Source organism: Astatotilapia calliptera, chromosome 7 (assembly GCF_964374335.1).
Source record: "Astatotilapia calliptera chromosome 7, fAstCal68.1, whole genome shotgun sequence".
In the NCBI taxonomy this organism is placed as follows: Eukaryota; Metazoa; Chordata; class Actinopteri; order Cichliformes; family Cichlidae; genus Astatotilapia; species Astatotilapia calliptera.
In genome coordinates this window covers 68,590,187-68,608,346 of record NC_137428.1, presented here as the reverse complement: position 1 = coordinate 68,608,346, position 18,160 = coordinate 68,590,187, and the positions used below count along the sequence as shown (strand labels likewise).

General features: G+C 42.0%; 1 pseudogene; it reads left to right on the top strand.

Moving 5' to 3' along the window:
• The first annotated feature begins 6,295 nt into the window (after positions 1-6,295).
• LOC145429631 (uncharacterized) lies at positions 6,296-12,475 on the top strand (annotated as a pseudogene).
• Positions 12,476-18,160: the final 5,685 nt, after the last annotated feature.

The following is an 18,160-nucleotide window of genomic DNA, read 5'->3' as shown; positions in this document are numbered from 1 at the left end:
TGGCTGACCTGATTATATACACGTAACTCAGCCAGCTGTTAACCCTTTGCTCTATGTGAAAGGTTAGTCACAACTTTGAAAGAACAGCACACATTGCTCAACCACTTTTAGCGTGCATATAGGCTACTGTACATCAGTACCTGTCTTCTCTAACAATATGCAACAAGAAGCTGAGGTTATGAAAGGACAAAGATAAGGGGATCTCTCTTTATGATCCTTCACTCCACAGTTAACGAAACATGTCTCAGTCTTAAGGTGGTCATTTATGTGTGAAGCATCTTAAATATACCACAGCCCTTAGTTCACTGTAGAGGCTAGCTGGTTGACATGCTACAATCTAATAGCTCAACTGTTCTGCCTCTGTCTTTTGTCCTATGAACATTGATTCTTTATATTAAACGCGAGTGAAGACGTCACATAAATATGATAGAGCCAAAGGAAGTTTTTGGTTTCTATTCATTCGTTGGTTTCTCCACCTCTCCAATAATTTGCCATATTTCTTTTTCAAGGATTGGCGAACATTGGGAGCCTAAGAGCACTGCACTGTGTGCTGTGATTACGTGTGATGGGTAGACATGATGGAGTATTGCAGGAGTAAACAAAGTGAATGCCTAATTTCTCAGATGTGGTGAAAGTGTGGGAAATATTTTAAAATTTCCTGAAATGTTGAAAAAATGTTGAAACATTGTGGAAGATGTAAAAGTAAAGACATTAGTTGGAAAAGAATTCAATTCAATTCAATTTTATTTATACAGCACCAAATCACAACAACAGTCGCCTCAAGGTGCTTTACATTGTAAGGTAGACCCAACAATAATACATACAGAGGAAAAAACCCAGTTGTGATCCATAGCAGCACAACTCAAAGAAACATGGTCATATGAGTTGGCTGACCTGATTATAAATGCGTAACTCAGCCAGCTGTTTACCCTTTGCTCTATGTGAAAGGTTAGTCACAACTTTGAAAGAACAGCACACATTGCTCAACCACTTTTAGCATTCAGAGGCTAGTGGTGTCTATTCAATGCCTTGTTCTCCGCTTATTTGTTCTTTTTCTTTGTACTGGAATGGAAACCTTTGGTAGTCTAAGAGCACTGTGCTGGGTTTGATTGATACAGATGATGGAGTATTACAGGGGTAAAGAAAGTGAATGGCCTAATATCTCAGAGGTAGTTTATGAAAGAAAACTGTGAAAAACCTTTGAGAAAATATGCTGAAATATTTGAAAAAAATCTTGAAGAATTCTGTAAGATGTTTAAAGTCAAGACGTTGCTGCTGCCCTCACCATGCGATGTACAGTTTACACGGACAGTGAGCTCAACAAGTGTCCAATAAAACACTTGAGACCAGAGCAAAGTTTGAGGTAGTTTACTGGACCATACTTGTTAAACTGTAAGCAAACATTGATAAAGATAAAAGACAATTTCAGTGTAAGTTCACATCAGTCGCACACCCAATTCAATATATGGTCAAGTAAAGTAACTCTGCACGGTTTGGAAGCCATTTAACAGTGACATACTTAGTTCTGACTGGATAGTACCATCTGCCTCACTAACTATAATCATGAGACAATTAAATTACAAGAAAATAACAATCTGTGAATCATGAAATCAACTGAAACATACTTACAGATTGTACAAACTCAACATCAAATAATGCCTCTTTACACTGCTGTGCCCCAGAATAAAACGGTGGATCTGTTTTATATGCAGAAGTTTAAATTACTTTACTGGGATCCGTACACTCCCGGCCTGGCATCTATAAGATGCCAAATCCAGAAACAACATATATACACTAACAAACACAACAAGCAAACACAAACAAGAAGAATGACCTCTGACACAGGTCTCGGGAACAGTCACCATTTCTGATAATCTTTAATAACATGATGTTTACCAGGAATGAGTATCAGGCGTGATTCATCTGATGTTAGCTGGGCTCTTGTTAACCACCCGACAACTCTGAGATGTTTCGAGGAAAGGTTGTGCTTTGCTGAGTTGGCTTGATTAGCCATGAGGAAAAGACTAGCTGGTCAGCTGGATTGTTGTCGGTATACACATACTTCCATTGTCTTACTCTTGTGAACTGTTTGATCTGTTCTTTTCAAACCATAGATGGCCGCCACTGGAGATCGGCCATTACCAAACACATGGACCTTCATCTTGTGACCAGGAGATATTTTATTTTGTATTCTTATGATCACAGTTATAATCAGAAGTATCAATCATTAATCAGTTACCATTGTTGAACCAGTTGACAGAATAATCTTTGAACCATATCTAGGTTAACATTAATCTACACAGATTATCAGTACTCTAATCAGTCTATTGTTGTTCTGTACTATTCATGTTATTTGCTTAAAGCTGTTTCACAGTTCTGTAATCACTCAGAAGCCTGTGGGGCCTGCTGGACCCTGCCTTGGTTCTATGTTCCGTTCTGCACGTACACAGGCCTGGAAAGTACATGCACGCTCTTATACAACACATGAATGTGTACACACACACTTAGTAATAATAGGAGGGTCATCTGAGGACAGTTTTCTGATAGATACACTTTCACAAAATGCACAATGTAATACACACTTGTTTTTCTCTAACAACTAGCAGTTGATGTCCATATTAGGTAAACTCTCTGAACAGGCCCAAACTGTTATCATTTCCAGTAAGGTCTGACTGTGTGACGTCATCATAGCTTATATAAGGAGGGGGAGCGGTCCACTCTTTGGAGATCTGTGGCTGTACGCTTGTCTTCCCATGCTTCTGTCTTAGAAGTGTGCAATAAAATCACTATGTTTGTCACCTACACGGACTCGGCTGTTTTTCCGTCTTACCCAAACCGAACCAGACGTAACAACTTGGTGCCGAAACTCCGGTTGGGGGAGAGGGGAGCTTGCAGCTATCGTGTGGGTGACAAACAGGGGCGGAGGCCAGCAGCCTGTCTGAGTGACGCCAGGCGTCATAAGAAAAGGTGAGTGCCACCTGTTGATTTTTATCCAAAGGCGCTATATTGGAAGTTAAAACTAAATTTAATTAAATAATATTCACTCAGTCTGGGCTTCTGGCGTTGGTCCATAGTGATCTTGACTAATTAGTTGTAAAATAGGGCATAGTAGTCTGACTAAATTCATTGTTGTTCATTTTGGGGGTGAATTTTGAGTTAAGAAGTTATGTGTTTAAGTTAATACGGTTTAAGGTGTGTGGAAATAAATAAATACGGTTTAAGAGGTTAAATGTGGGTTGACTGGGAATGCCAGCCAGTCAATCGGTAGTGTAGGGTTAATTTGGTTTTAAATAGGGTAGCAGAGACGGTCTCGGGCTTCAGATAATTAAACGGGGGGGCTCAGAGCTCACCGTGAGGCTTTTAAACAGGTAAATTCGTTTAGGACTGAGAAGCTAGGCTCTCTAGGAATGCAGTTGTTCAGCGTTTTGGCAGACGCCACATGCAACGGACGCGTTGTATGTTTAAGCTCGGTTGGCCTACCGAGGGAATTTTGGGACGCCCTTAATGGCCAGGTAATCTATGAGTGATTGCCTTTTACTGCATTGATTGATTAGGAAGGTTAGACCTGGCTGCCTCCTATTTAAACGTCAGGAGCTTGTGAACTTTAAGTATAGCCAAAAGCGTGAGCCAGGATTTCATTGCCTTTCACGCAGCTGGTGGAGGTCCAGGTGTCCGGGCGGGGAAGCAGTTTTAAAGTACTAGAACTTAGTAATGAGGCCGTTTTCAAGGCGGCGTACTTGAAACGGTAATTGATCAGCAAGAGCCGGGCTCTGGGCTGAAAGATGCTTTTAAATTAGTCAAAAATTTAGCAACACCAGCAGAGAAATAGAGAACTGAGGTAAAGTTATTCTGGCATATGGTGTTTTTTAGGAATTTGAGCGCTATCGGGAGGGCGTTCCCGAGGTGTGTATTGACCAGCAAGGCTAGGCCTGGGCTATAGGTGCTTTTAAATTAGTCAAAAAAGATAGGAGTAACCTCTTCTGGTGTGACGTCTATGCGGGCCCGTGTGTATATAGATTATAAATTACCGGTGTGTGTAAATAAGTTGTATAAATCTGTTAGATCTGAAACTCCTGCTAAAAAACTTCCTCTCTACAACTCTTTTCTCTTCTCTCCCTCTTTCTCTCGGTTGAGATTCTGTGTGTGTATGTGTGCTGGAGAAATAAAAAAAAAGGAAAAGGGTCTCTCTCTCTGTCTCTGTGAGAGAAAAAAGGTGGGGGCCGAGTGAGCCCGCGGGGCCGAGCGGGTCCGCGGGAGCGAGCGTGTATGCTGTATGAGGAAGAAGGGAGTGAGAGGGTGCGAGTGAAAAGAGTAACCGAGTATTTGGTGATTTTTTATTATTTCAGAGGCACTGGGTAAGAGTTTTGACTTTAGCTGTGAGAGTTGTGAAAAGAGCAGGTTTTTCTTTTGTTGTAGACTGTGAGTAATCGGTGTTTTTCTGCCTATTGTGCTGCGTGGAAGACACAGAAGTGTAGAAATGTTTGTGGTTTATCTTTGTTTGACGTTTTATATAGAGTTGGTTGATTCAGGGTGATTTCTCCCGTTTAAGGGAGGAGTTGCATTGTGGTTATGTTAAAGCTTTGCTGTAGGGGTATGTGTGTGATTTTGTGCTGGCTTCGCATGATTAAATGGATGCACAGAAGTTTGTGAGTGAGAAATTGTTATGGTGGGGTTTAATGTTAGTATAGGGTCAAACAACGCCCACTGTTTTAGAAAGGCCCAAAACATCATGAAAGACACCTCACATCCTGGCCACTCCCTGTTCGAACTGTTGCCCTAAGACAGACGGTACCGGGCAATCAGAGCAAGGACTAATAGACTCAAACACAGCTGTTACCCAACTGCAATAACACATCTGAATACTACAAAAATGTCCACCATGCCACTCTGGTGTTAATCTATGCACGGTCTGGAGCATGACTGTGGGAATACTTAGTATGTTAAGTATTCTATCTATTTTATTTATTGAATTTTATTGTTTTGTTTATTTTTTGATATTGCTAGGGAGGATGCAATGATCGGGGACCATTCTTAATTTCGTTGGTCTCAAGACAATGACAATAAAGTTTTTGATTTTGATTCTGATTCTGACATCCACCCTCCTCAAGAGTTCAATGATTTAGGCAGTTATGTTTATACAAATACTAAATGTATGTTTAGTGTCTTCATACAGGTGTTTTTCTTAACCTGGAAACCTGAGTACGGCAGCAGAAGACAGGCCAAGCTTTGGCTAAAATTCACGGCTGGACACCAGAGTTGTCCTCACCCCTCCCGGAAAAACAAAAAAGAGAGAATGTAGTTTGAGGCAGGTTTTTCTCGCTGAACTGCTCTGGGTGCTGTCTCCCTGAATCTCACCAGTGTTAACCTCTGGCGGAAGACATGGAGAAAAGGAAAAGATGTTCCTGGTAAATCACTGAAACAAATAAAACCACACACAACAAGAGAAAGGTATGAGAAGTGTGTGGAACAGACACATGTGCGTGTTAGAGAAATGCCTCGTTTGAGAAAAAGTTAAATTAACCCATATACAGACGCACCCATACATGCAATGAAGAAACAGCTTACATACATGTGCACGTACATGCAAGGTTAAAGTCGCGACACTTAACATACACCTGTTTTTAAATGATATAGTTTATCCACTACTGACAAATAAACCCTTTGGGTTGCAGGACAACAACGTAACGTCAAAAGACAAAGACACTGGTCTGATGATTAAGTGAGGACACGACAAATTTAGTGGTTAAAAGGGTCGAATTGGGACATGTTTTTGTTGATTGTTTAAGACAAATGACTACTGAATGATAGGAAATCCCTTTTTTAGGTTTCTAAACAGGATCTTAAGAATTTTAACACGTACCTGTGTTGTCCTGTCAACTTGAGGGGTTATGAGTTGATTAGATGGTGAAAAAAAAAAAAAAAAAGGGGGGAGACGAGATCTCAGCCAACACAGCACAGCATCACAGCAAACAACACAACATCATTTTCCTGTTCGCCGGTTTTGTTTTGTTTTTGTTTTTTCTGAAAGCCGAAGCTGACCTGGACTCCTACCCTCCCCTCTACCATCGACCATCTTTGACCCTTTGACCCCTGAAGGCCACAGCAGCTGGACTCACAACAACAATTTGAGGATGTCAACAGTGCTGCAAAAGAGCGATCTCATGCAGCAGAGACGGAGAACACTAAACCTAAAGCCCGTTTCACTACACGGGGGAAATTCCCAGGCTGCGTCAGCTGACAGAGCTGTGACGAGACGCGCATTAAGCCCGGAGGAAAAGGGAGGGTGAGCAAAAGAATGCTGACCTCTGAGAAGAGCCGAACGGAAGAGCTGCAGAAGGCCGTGGAGCAGAGTAAGGACAACATAAACAGACTCCAATCTGACGTGGAAGGAAAGACTCTGAGGTGTTTGCCCTCAGTAAGAGCTCAAGGCATCAGAACAGAAATTGAGCATGGCTCCGGAGGAGCTGGCTGCTAGTTGAACTCATCAGTCAGACTTGGAGTTTCACGTACAGGACTTGTAATCAGGCGGAAGCTTGCTGGAGCAGGAGGTCGTCAGACTTGACGCAAAGCTCCAACAGCAGGAGTAAACCATGAAAGACCATACAGAAGCAAAAGGGTCAAGTTACAAGGAGAAGATGCAGGCAGCTGCAACAGCGGATGAAAACAGACCCAAAGAGGAGGGGAGGACCCTAGGCCATGCGTCAGGCCGCTGGTTTACCTAAACTACAGAACAGGAAGGTGATGAACACAAACATACACCAACACACGAATACACACTTCTGCATGCGCCTACTTAGAATGAAGGGAAACACACACATGAACACTTATGCACTTGTTGAGGGAGTAAAAACTGATACATACCCATGCACTAAAATCAAAATGTTGATTTAATTTACTAAGAAGTGACACACAATGCTCCAGCTGCTGCAATGAAGAATGCTTTACTGACAAAGGCTCAATGCTGCACACGACAACGTAAAATACAGAATTTGCTATAATAATAAGCCCAGAGGGCATTTGTGTGGTCTGGGGAGCAGAGTCCGGAGCGGTTTGGTTATGAAAACGATGCCCGTGCGAGATATCTGGGGCTTAAGGCCTCGACTTAATTGTTTACTGTACACTAAAAAGAAAAGAAAACCCTCTGAGCAGTGGTGCAGAGTGAAAACGAGGAATTAACAGTGTGAGTTTTATTTCAGAGCGCCACGTCATTGTGATGGAGATTTAATAAAGGAGGAACACACGGACAAAGAAGAAGAGAAGGGGGGACAGCCTTTGAGCACGATTGCCTGAGGCATTAAAGTTCTGTACTAAATTCGGGTTTCCAGTGGGAGAAAAGTCACGCAGTGCCAGTAGTAGAGCTAGGTTGAGTGATGATTCTAAATTACTGTAAGGAAATCATCGTACACCCGTTCCAGGTTCATGATAACGGGGATCTAGACTTTGTTGAACCCTAGGCAATTTGAACAGGTAAAATTCGAGTGACCAAGTAGTAGTTGAATAAAAGTCATTGAATAAGTGTTGAAATAAACTGGCAGAATTAAGAGAATTAAAACATTTCAAGAGCTCAAATTACTTAATGGTTCAATTTTGTTTCACGAACGCAAAACATATAGGTTTATGAATATGAAAAGGTTGCAGTGGTGTTGATTTGACTCTGTGTAGGTTTAGGTTTGGTATTTTTATTGATGGGAGGAATATTCAGTGACAAGTCCTAAGACCCGGGCGTCTGCATTTTGTTTTTGTTATTTTTCATTTTATTTTGTTTTATATTTTGAACAGTGCACTGATTTTTGTTTGTGAATCTTTTCTTTAAGCAGATCTGCACAACGGAAATTACAAGCATTACACGTCGGCGAGAAAATTGTTGTAAGTGAGTTTCTCCGCATTGAAATGGGTTCTGGAGGAAACACTTGTGGGGACAATTAGAAACGAGAGTCCCTGTTTGAAAAAAGGATTCAGCGAGGTAATCCAAATTCAAGTTCTTGTTTTCTTTTTGAGATGACGTCATTTTGCTGAGTGTGGAAACTAAATGCGACGACAGGTTTCACTATCAGCAAAGAAAGAAAGAAAGAATGGATGAATGGATGAAAGACTGGAAATAAAAACAAACGGACTGACTGGTAAAAGATGACCAGACTTGACCATGACTCAAGGTTAACCACCTCCACCTAGATAGGATAAAAGGGTGGATGAATTTATGTGTGTTTCTTTTTACAGGAGTAGAAGGATGACAAAATATTCGAGGATGAGTGAACCTGTAAATGCCATTTTTGTGTCTTGTGTTGTTTACAGAGGTAACTGCGCAGCGTAACCATTTACATTTTCTTCCCTACAGGGTTACAGTTTTAATGTTTTTCTATTACAGGATTTCTGGGCGGATGTGTGAAGAAACGGTGTTTATGGGTTAGGAGTGGGGGATGCTATTACACTGTATTCTGGTGAGAGTGTTGGGGGAGACACACCCTGTCTTGAAAACTGTGATTCTTTTACAGGAAATGTTTTATAGCACCTATGGAATGAGGATGCCTGACTACGGTCAATGTGCTGCTAATGTTTGCTTTGCTTTGGTGAGAAGGGTGCAGTAGAAAACAGACAAGTGACATGAAAACAAGTAATAATAACAAATAACAAATTTGGGGACAGTTTGACCTAGAGCCCACTAGCTGGCCATTAGGGGCTCTCTCTCTTGGAATAACATTGCCCAAAGGGTGAATAAAGCAAATTCCGGCAATAATAGTGATTTAATGATTGGAGAAACCTGAACATGATACTTGTCTGTTGTGCTGAACCGTTTATTACTCTTATGATTTGCAGGTGGTTGTAAATAAGCTGTTTACTTTAACAGGTTTGCTTTTTAGCTGAATTGCAAAATACAACTAGAACGATTGATTGAGACTAATCGCTACTAACCTGAAACTGAGGAGGTTCTATATAAGGAGGAATTAAAACAGGTATAAAATGCATCTGATCTTTAATTGCAGGTGGGACCATGAAGATTTTTTGGTACAGATTGCAAGTTGTTGCTCATTATTGAAGTGTGCTCATAAAGGTAAAAGCTATATAGGGGGTATATCATTTGGTCTGTGTTTTAATAATTTAGGTATGGCAAAATTAAAGGTTTCTAGACAATTTAGGGAACGAGTGAGAAGCATAATTAGATGATCAGAAACTGAGTATTACACTCAAGTTAGAATTAAGAATGCCCAATTTGTTTGAGGTCTGTTGTTCATTTTTATACACACCTTGCAAATGTGCTTATAAGGAGCTGGCACTTAGTCTGTGAAGGTCAAAAGCTTCATCCGACAACGGATCGGATTGATATATTGGTGCTATTGACTTCACGTGCAGAGGGTTGAAAGCATGCACGCTTACACACATAAGCATGGCATAGGATTGGAATAAACAAAGTCAACAACATTAGGTTAGGTGAGCCAGCGCAGGAGAGGTGTTGGTTTTCTGTCTCTTGCAGACAAGGGAGCAGACACCAGACGGGGACACGGAGATATGGGGACCCTTCACAGCAACTGGGGTCAAGTGTCATGGCCTTGGGGCTCCTTGAGAAGATGGATCCCATAATCACAGCGATAACCAGGAAGGGGTTGGCGAAATCTAGGAATACCAGAGACCAACGAGGTTCGAGAGGCTTTTGGCAAAAAGGGGGACACGGCGGTCACAACGGACACCAAACACACAGATCTGTGTAGCGACTGAGGGGTGGTCTAACCCCGGAAGTCGAAGAAAGAAGAATCCGAGGGCGTTTCGTCACTCCAAGAGGAGGTGGTAAAGGGGCCTGAAGCGTGTCAGCCTGAAACTCGAGTCCGAAGCTTAAAGAACAGCTGGGTTGTGGGAAAATTGGAAAACAACGGAGGCGTTGGGATTGATAAGTGTCATAACGTGTTTGTTTGGTTTGGAAATAAATCCTGGTGTGAGTTGGGCTGGCAAGCCAGCCCAAAGAGGAGGAATGTGACCAGGAGATATTTTATTTTGTATTCTTATGATCACAGTTATAATCAGAAGTATCAATCATTAATCAGTTACCATTGTTGAACCAGTTGACAGAATAATCTTTGAACCATATCTAGGTTAACATTAATCTACACAGATTATCAGTACTCTAATCAGTCTATTGTTGTTCTGTACTATTCATGTTATTTGCTTAAAGCTGTTTCACAGTTCTGTAATCACTCAGAAGCCTGTGGGGCCTGCTGGACCCTGCCTTGGTTCTATGTTCCGTTCTGCACGTACACAGGCCTGGAAAGTACATGCACGCTCTTATACAACACATGAATGTGTACACACACACTTAGTAATAATAGGAGGGTCATCTGAGGACAGTTTTCTGATAGATACACTTTCACAAAATGCACAATGTAATACACACTTGTTTTTCTCTAACAACTAGCAGTTGATGTCCATATTAGGTAAACTCTCTGAACAGGCCCAAACTGTTATCATTTCCAGTAAGGTCTGACTGTGTGACGTCATCATAGCTTATATAAGGAGGGGGAGCGGTCCACTCTTTGGAGATCTGTGGCTGTACGCTTGTCTTCCCATGCTTCTGTCTTAGAAGTGTGCAATAAAATCACTATGTTTGTCACCTACACGGACTCGGCTGTTTTTCCGTCTTACCCAAACCGAACCAGACGTAACAATCTGAAACTCAAGGTTGAGGTCACAAAACCACAAGACAGAAATAATACCAAAGTTTTTCTTTGGGATTCAAGAAGCTGTGGAACATTTGCTGAATGTCAGTTAAACTGCAAAAGGTTCGCACTTGAAACAGATAAGCAAAGCGAACAGGCTGTTATTTAGACCTGAGCCTGGCGTAGCACATGAAAAAGGGACATATTATTGTACTGAGCGCTGAAGTCAAACACTCCCTTGATTTGCCATGACTACTGCGGATGACAGACACCAAACCTTGATAAGTACCAGCATTCTTTACCATGTAAGAAGAATCTGGTTGACCATTCCCATATGGAAAAGAAATAGTAAAAACTTATATGACTTAACTCATGAAAGTGGCCACTTTCATGAGTAAATCATATAAGGCTTACCTGATTTACTCATGAAAGTGGCCACTTTCACATTACTTTCATATATTGTTTTAGTAAGTATCCAAAACATACAAGTTTCATTATATAATTCTTCAAGGGATCTTATATCTGTTTTTACTCTTGTATGCTTTTCATACAAGTTTCACACAAGACAGATACAAACCTTATAAGTTTTATATATATCTTTTCCATATGGGTTGCAGGACATCTTTTCCATGAACTGTACATAGTGGCCTTTCATCTCTGGCTTCCTTCCTACACCACAGAGACATGAGACGTTTGAGGTCTTACTTCCTGTTGTAATAGCTGACGCTGTTTCGGTGACTGAAATGGGAGAGGGCCCACCCAACTGTCAGATCGATCCTTGACGAATTCATATGCAAAGAAAAAGCTTCTTTTCAAATGATCGTGACAGCTTATTATCCTCCATTGTTAACTAAAGATCTGCTTTCCAAGGTTATCTTGAACTGGCTTTCCCCTGTGAACCGCTTTTTGTGTCTAACCGTTCTTCCCCACTCGGTGACACACCCGCCGGGGGTCAAACTCTGGTAATTGGTAATTCTGTTCTCAGACATGTGAAGCTAGAGACACCGGCAACCATAGTCAATTGTCTTCCAGGGGCCAGAGCAGGCGACATTGAAGGAAATTGAAAACTGCTGGCTAAGGGTAATCGTAAATACAGTAAAATCATAATTCACGTCGGCAGTAATGACACCCGGTTACAACAATCGGAGGTCACTAAAATCAATATTGAATCGGTGTGTAAATTTGCCAAAACAATGTCGGACTCTGTAGTTTTCTCTGGTCCCCTCCCCAATCAGACCAGGAGTGACATGTTTAGACGCATGTTCTCCTTAAATTGCTGGCTGTCTGAGTGGTGTCCCAGAAACGATGTGGGCTTCATAGATAATTGGCAAACCTTCTGGAGGAAACCTGGTCTTGTTAGGAGAGACGGCATCCATCCCACTTTGGATGGAGCAGCTCTCATTTCTAGAAATATGGACAAATTTATTAAACCCCCCAAAATATGACTAACCAGAGTTGGGACCAGGAAGCAGACTTGCAGTCTTACACGCCTCTCTGCAGCTTCTCTCCTCCTGCTACCCCCCCAAAAACCCATCTCCATAGAGACTGTGTCAGCTCCCAAACAGACAAAAAACAAACTAAAAACCAGCAACAAACAACTTAAACATAAACAATTACAAAGAAAGAACAATACAGTATCCACATCTGAACCAAAGAGTAAAACAGTGAAATGTGGATTATTAAATATTAGGTCTCTCTCCTCCAAGTCTCTGTTAGTACATGACTTAATAATTGATCAACAAATTGATTTACTCTGCCTTACAGAAACCTGGTTGCAGCAGGATGATTATGTTAGTTTAAATGAATCAACACCCCCCGAGTCATTCTAACTACCAGAAACCTCGAAGCACAGGCCGAGGGGGAGGTGTGGCAGCAATTTTTCACACCAGCCTATTAATCAACCAAAGACCCAGACAGACTTTTAATTCATTTGGAAGCCTGATGCTTAGCCGAGTCCACCCCAGCTGTGAAACTCAGAAACCAGTCTTACTTGTTATCATCTATCGTCCACCTGGGCCTTACACAGAGTTTCTGTCTGATTTCTCAGACTTTATATCTAATTTAGTTCTGAGCTCAGATAAAATAATTATTGTGGGTGATTTTAACATCCATGTAGACGCTAAAAATGACAGCCTCAACATGGCATTTAATCTGTTATTAGACTCAATTGGCTTCTCTCACAATGTAAAAGAACCCACCCACCACTTTAATCACACTCTAGATCTTGTTTTAACATATGCATAGAAACTGAACATTTAACAGTGTTTCCTGAAAACCCTCTCCTGTCTGATCATTTCCTGATAACATTTACATTTACAATAATTGATTACACAGCAGTGGAGAGTAGACTTTATCACAGTAGATGTCTTTCTGAAAGCGCTGTAACTAAGTTTAAGAATATAATCCACCCACTGTTATCATCTTCAATGCCCTGTACTAACATAGAGCAGAGCAGCTATCTGAACGCGGCTCCAACAGAGGTCGATTATCTTGTTAATAATTTTACCTCCTCACTACTTACAACTCTGGATACTGTAGCTCCTGTGAAAACTAAGGCCTCAAATCAGAAGTACCTGACTCCGTGGTATAATTCTCAAACACGTAGCTTAAAGCAGATGACTCGTAAGCTGGAGAGGAAATGGCGTGTAGCTAATTATAGGCCAATCTCCAACCTTCGTTTCATATCAAACATCCTTGAAAGAGTAGTTGTCAAACAGCTAACAGATCATCTGCAGAGGAATGGTTTATTTGAAGAGTTTCAGTCAGGTTTCAGAGCTCATCACAGCACAGAAACAGCTTTAGTGAAGGTTACAAATGATCTTCTTATGGCCTCTGACAGTGGACTCATCTCTGTGCTTGTCCTGCTAGACCTCAGTGCAGCGTTCGATACTGTCGACCATAATATCCTATTAGAGCGATTAGAACATGCTGTAGGTATTACAGGTACTGCACTGCAGTGGTTTGTATCATATCTATCTAATAGACTCCAGTTTGTGCATGTAAATGGAGAGTCCTCTTCACACACTGAGGTTAATTATGGAGTTCCACAGGGTTCAGTGCTAGGACCAATTCTGTTTACATTATACATGCTTCCCTTAGGCAGCATCATTAGAAGACATAGCATACATTTACATTGCTATGCAGATGACACCCAGCTCTATCTGTCCATGAAGCCAGATAACACACACCAATGAGTTAAACTGCAGGAATGTCTTAAAGACATAAAGACCTGGATGGCCGCTAACTTTCTGCTTCTTCATTCAGATCAAACTGAGGTTATTGTACTCGGCCCTGAAAATCTTAGAAATATGGTATCTAAGCAGATTCTTACTCTGGATGGCATTACCTTGGCCTCCAGTAACACTGTGAGGAACCTTGGAGTCATTTTTGACCAGGACATGTCCTTCAACACACATATTAAACAAATATGTAAGACTGCGTTCTTCCATTTGTGCAACATCTCTAAAGTTAGAAATATCCTGTCTCAGAGTGACGCTGAAAAACTAGTTCATTACTTCCAGGCTGGACGACTGTAATTCATTATTATCAGGATGTCCTAAAAACTCCCTGAAAAGCCTTCAGCTAATCCAAAATGCTGCAGCAAGAGTCCTGACAGGGACTAGAAAGAGAGAGCAGATTTCTCCTGTTTTGGCTTCCTGTTAAATCCAGAATTCAAAATCCTGCTCCTCACATACAAGGTCTTAAATAATCAGGCCCCATCTTATCTGAATGACCTTGTAGTACCATATCACCCTATTAGAGCACATAATCAGAGTACCCCACGCAGTGACTTCAATTCTACTCCAAGCCAATTTGATCTACCTCACACATGCGAGACAGCTCTCATATGTTGGAATCTTATTGTCGCAATCACACATTAGAATCAAGAAATGTTGTTAGCTGAACCCGAGCACTTTTGGCCTCACCCGAAGAAGGTCATCCACACTGCTGTATGCAAAAATTAGATGAGGAGACAAAGCCACGTGCTGACATTCACAGCACACCACAACCCGGTTTCAGTGACATTTTTGTAGATGGCTCAGTGTCTAAGAATAGCCTAGGACAAAACTGTGTAGGCTATGCAGTAACGACAGCAGACAGAGTGATAGAAGCAAAACTGCTAACATCCTCACACTCCGCTCAGAGTGCAGAACTCAAAGCAGTCATACGTGCATGTGAATTGCACGCAGGCCAAGATATAAATATATACACTGACAGCCAGTATGTTTTTTCAGCAGTGCACCACTTTGCAAAAATCTGGCAGAACAGAGGAATGATTACATCTACTGGAAACCCGGTACAACATGGAAGTCTTCTGAAAACACTATTAGATGTAATAATATTGCCAAAACAGTTAGCATTATGCAAATGTGCTGCACATTAGAAAGATAAATCAGAAATAACTAAAGGCAATAACTTTGCAGGTCAAGCAGCTAAGTTAGCCGCACAAAAAACTGTAGACACATTAATGTCTGCATTCACCATGCAAATACCACTTGACGTACTTAAGGATGAACAAAAAGCAGCACCAACCACAGAACAGAAGAAATGGTTAAAGTGTGGAGCACAACTAAAAGATGATCTGATGACTTGTGAAGGACAACCAATACTTCCCAAATCCCTACACAAAACAGCAGCATTAGTGACACATGGAGTTACTCATGTGTCATCGGTGGGGATGATTCAGATCATTAATACACACTTTTACACTCTGAATTTTGAAACTTCAGTAAAAGAATTTGTGAGAACATGCATGATTTGCCAGAAACACAACTCACAGGGAAATCTAAGGCCAAAAAGAGGACATTTCCCCACACCACCTCATCCATTTCACACCATTCATATGGACTTCATTGAATTAAGTGAAGGTCAAGGCTCAAAATACGCTCTAGTGATTATAGACGTATTCTCAAAATGGCCAGAGATTTATCCAGTGAAAAAAGCAGATGTAATCTCAGTGGCAAAATGTCTATGTAATCATTTCATCCCAACATATGGCATCCCTACTCTGATAAGATCAGATAATGGGACACATTTTGTCAATGATGTGATCAGCAAAGTCTCTGAAGCACTAGGATTCAGCATGAGAAACCATTGTGCTTATCACCCACAAAGTGCAGGCTTAGTGGAGAGAACTAACTGCACCATAAAACAGAGACTCAGAAAATGCATGGAAGAAATAGGAAGACCATGGCCTGAATGCATAGGTCTAGTAAAGATGTGGATGAGATTAACACAAGGCTCTCAAAAACTTACACCATTTGAGGTTGTTCATAAGATAAGATAAGATAAGATAAGATAACCTTTATTAGTCCCACACGTGGGAAATTTGTTTTGTCACAGCAGGAAGTGGACAGTGCAAAAGTTATGAGGCAAAAATTAGAATACAATAAGAATAAATACAGTACACAACTGTACAGAATAGAATAAAATAAAATACTATATACAGTAGAATAAAATAAAATAAATATACAATAAGATAAAAATAGAATACAAATACAAATACTATATACAACTGAGTAAAAATACAACGATGACAGAAAGGATTATTGCACTTAGTATTATTGCATATGTATGGATGTGTGTGCTTGATCAGTTAAAGTCTTTATTATGGAGTCTGACAGCAGTGGGGAGGAAAGACCTGCGAAATCTCTCCGTCCCACACCGTGGGTGCCGCAGTCTCCCACTGAAGGAGCTGCTCAGTGCTGTCACAGTCTGCTGCATGGGGTGGGAGATGTTGTCCAACAGGGATGACAGCTTAGCCGCCGTTCTCCTGTCACTCACCACCTCCACTGGGTCCAGAGGGCATCCTAGAACAGAGCTGGCCCTTCGGATCACCCTGTTCAGTCTCTTCCTGTCCCCAGCAGAGATGCTGCCGCCCCAGCAGACCACGCCATAAAAGATAGCAGAAGCCACAACAGAGTCATAGTCATGGCAGACCTTTTCCACTACCAGTGACAAGTGAACCTCTAGACAAATCTGTCAGAGAAACAACTCTGGCAGAATGGATGGCAAAACTACTAGAAAATAAGGATATTGTTTTGAACAATAAACTGCCGTGCGACGCTTCTCTAGTCTCTTGCAGGTTGAAACCAGGCGATTGGGTCCTAATACGAGTGCTCCAGAGGAGAAATTGGCGCTTGCCTCGCTGGGAGGGTCCCTATCAAGTGTTATTGACCACACCCACAGCCTGTAAAATTGCAGAGAGACCCTCCTGGATACATCAGAGCCACTGCAAAAAGGTTGAGGTCCCGGGAAGACCCGACACCAAGGAGGAAGCACATTAGGGAAGTCTCACCCACGTTTTGGTTGCTTCGGGGATGAGTGAAGATTGGGCCCCCGTAGGGTAAGCCCGCACTTCCACCTTCCATCCGATCAACTTTAGGGCAGCCAGGTGTGGGTGTGATGGACCTATGTGCAACCATGGGAAGGGGAACCCTCACAGTTACCTTAACTGCAAAGCTCACCCTTACAGGACCCCAGCTGATGCCAACAGCAGCTGAGCCACGAGGCAGACTGAAAAGATGAACGCATGACAACTTCCACCTAATGGACATGACACAAGACCACATCTATCCTTGGATGAAAAATGCCTGATACAGATACGTGCTTAAGAGGACCACAGAGAAAGACTGCTACGTCTGCTCGCACATGTCGAGCATATTAACACAACCATTTATGGGAAACACCCTGGAACAAGTGCACTAATTCTGATCTCCGACCACACCTTCAGAATGACTTTTGTAAAGTGCACATCAACATCAACATCCTCATCCAGGAAGAAACGCTCAACTTCAACAGTCAGACCACATGACTCAATCTGGGGAACCGACGTACCTGAAGAATTCAACTCTGGACAACCGGACAAAAGGTACTCAACTCACTCTTCCCTGTGGACAGGAGTCGGAAAACATGGTAGAGAGATACTCCCATACGGTTTATGACAAAATTTGATCCGATTTGATTGATGGCCCTAATCATGACCTTTTGACCTCCCCCCTCCCCCCCGAAAGTGTGTAATTTGATCCCCTAAGCGTGACGAATTGCATCCTGAGAAGGGAGGGGGAACCCCCCGGTGCATCCGGAGAGGGGAGGGGGGAAACCTCCGGAAGCGCGGCACCTGTTGTTGGGAAAAAAAGAAAAAAGTTTTTAGAGGGAGGGAGGGTCTGCGGTATGGGAGGAGAATAAAAGCAGAGAGGAGGAGTCCGTCACAATTTCTAAGGCACAGACGCAAGATGGATTTCCTTCTGCAGCCCAGCAGCGCTCCTGTGTACTTGGACGGCGAAGAAATCTGCTCTCCCGAAGAAGGCTTTGAATATGACATATTCAAATACAGCATATTTACTATGGAAGGCCTCGATCCGGACCTTATGACCCTACCGGAAATACTCCGGAAGTGTCTAGTCATTTTCAGACCTGATGCGTCATGTTCCCTAAGCATGAGGGGAGGGGTATGGTTGCTGGGGGGAGATCAGAGAGGGTTCCTGAAGCACAGCGGTGATGCAGCAGATGATTCT